Source organism: Pituophis catenifer, unplaced genomic scaffold (assembly GCF_029215685.1).
Source record: "Pituophis catenifer annectens isolate HBS135680 unplaced genomic scaffold, rPitCat1.0.hap2 SCAF_143, whole genome shotgun sequence".
Taxonomy (NCBI): Eukaryota; Metazoa; Chordata; class Lepidosauria; order Squamata; family Colubridae; genus Pituophis; species Pituophis catenifer.
The window spans coordinates 65,001-67,500 of NW_027257023.1; positions in this window are offsets into that span (position 1 = coordinate 65,001).

The following is a 2,500-nucleotide window of genomic DNA, read 5'->3' on the forward strand; positions in this document are numbered from 1 at the left end:
TCGGTCGGGGACCTCCGCCGTCGCCTCGGTGCCCCCGCCGGACCCCGGGGGTGCCCGCGACGGGCAGTCGTCCCGGTCTACCGGGGCCCCGGCCGGATCAGCCTTTCTGTTTCCCCCGCCACGATGGATGCACGGGATCCCGGCTCCGGCGCCGCGGGCCTCGGTCGGGGACCTCCGCCTTCGCCTCGGTGCCCACGCCGGACCCCGGGGGTGTCCGCGCCGGGCAGTCTTCCCGGTCTACCGGGGCCCCGGCCGGATCAGCCTTTCTGTTTCCCCCGCCACGATGGATGCACGGGATCCCGGCTCCGGGTCCGCGGGCCTCGGTCGGGGACCTCCGCCGTCGCCTCGGTGCCCCCGCCGGACCCCGGGGGTGCCCGCGACGGGCAGTCGTCCCGGTCTACCGGGGCCCCGGCCGGATCAGCCTTTCTGTTTCCCCCGCCACGATGGATGCACGGGATCCCGGCTCCGGCGCCGCGGACCTCGGTCGGGGACCTCCGCCTTCGCCTCGGTGCCCACGCCGGACCCCGGGGGTGTCCGCGCCGGGCAGTCTTCCCGGTCTACCGGGGCCCCGGCCGGATCAGCCTTTCTGTTTCCCCCGCCACGATGGATGCACGGGATCCCGGCTCCGGGTCCGCGGGCCTCGGTCGGGGACCTCCGCTGTCGCCTCGGTGCCCCCGCCGGACCCCGGGGGTGCCCGCGACGGGCAGTCGTCCCGGTCTACCGGGGCCCCGGCCGGATCAGCCTTTCTGTTTCCCCCGCCACGATGGATGCACGGGATCCCGGCTCCGGCGCCGCGGGCCTCGGTCGGGGACCTCCGCCTTCGCCTCGGTGCCCACGCCGGACCCCGGGGGTGTCCGCGCCGGGCAGTCTTCCCGGTCTACCGGGGCCCCGGCCGGATCAGCCTTTCTGTTTCCCCCGCCACGATGGATGCACGGGATCCCGGCTCCGGGTCCGCGGGCCTCGGTCGGGGACCTCCGCCGTCGCCTCGGTGCCCCCGCCGGACCCCGGGGGTGCCCGCGACGGGCAGTCGTCCCGGTCTACCGGGGCCCCGGCCGGATCAGCCTTTCTGTTTCCCACGCCACGATGGATGCACGGGATCCCGGCTCCGGCGCCGCGGACCTCGGTCGGGGACCTCCGCCTTCGCCTCGGTGCCCACGCCGGACCCCGGGGGTGTCCGCGCCGGGCAGTCTTCCCGGTCTACCGGGGCCCCGGCCGGATCAGCCTTTCTGTTTCCCCCGCCACGATGGATGCACGGGATCCCGGCTCCGGGTCCGCGGGCCTCGGTCGGGGACCTCCGCCGTCGCCTCGGTGCCCCCGCCGGACCCCGGGGGTGCCCGCGACGGGCAGTCGTCCCGGTCTACCGGGGCCCCGGCCGGATCAGCCTTTCTGTTTCCCCCGCCACGATGGATGCACGGGATCCCGGCTCCGGCGCCGCGGGCCTCGGTCGGGGACCTCCGCCGTCGCCTCGGTGCCCACGCCGGACCCCGGGGGTGTCCGCGCCGGGCAGTCTTCCCGGTCTACCGGGGCCCCGGCCGGATCAGCCTTTCTGTTTCCCCCGCCACGATGGATGCACGGGATCCCGGCTCCGGGTCCGCGGGCCTCGGTCGGGGACCTCCGCCGTCGCCTCGGTGCCCACGCCGGACCCCTGGGGTGCCCGAGACGGGGAGAGGGCCGGGTCTACCGGGACGGCCTCGGGCGGGTCCGGCTTACCGGGGCCCCGGCCGGATCAGCCTTTCTGTTTCCCCCGCCACGATGGATGCACGGGATCCCGGCTCCGGCGCCGCGGGCCTCGGTCGGGGACCTCCGCCGTCCCCTCGGTGCCCACGCCGGCCCCCGGGGGTGTCCGCGCCGGGCAGTCGTCCCGGTCTACCGGGACGGCCTCGGGCGGGTCCGGTTTACCCGGGCCTCGGCCGGCCTAGAGTGTTTCTGTTTCCCCGCCTTGATGGATGTACGGGATCCCGGCGCGGGGGCCCCGGGCCTCGGTCGGGGACCTCCGCCGTCGCCTCGGTGCCCGCGCCGGGGCCCTGGGGTGTCCGTGACGGGCAGCCGTCCCGGTCTACCGGGACGCTCGGGCGGGACCGGTTTACCCGGGCCTCGGCCGGACCGGAGTGTTTCCGTTTTCTGCTTCCCTGCCAGGATGGCTGCGAGGGGTTGATTGAAAGAGCTGGTTTGACGTGAAAAGCTTGACTTCAAGTGAAAAGTTTGTTACAATTTCTGCCATCTTCCTTCCTCCAAAGTTTTGGGTGTAGTTTTCCCAGAGGAACCTCTCGTAGGCCTTTCATTTCTCATCTTAACTTCCCTCATTTATTCCATATTTTCCTTCCTCTTGCCGAATGGCCGAATCCAGTCCATTTCTAGTCAAGGAAATTATTCTTATTTCTTGCTGACCTATTTGCTTTGTGGAGCAAGTCGTTCTTAGGTCCCTTTGTTCTTTCTTCAACTTCTTCTGCTCCTTCTCTCGACGCTTTCTCGTCTTGTTCTCTTACTTGGCTCTCTTTTG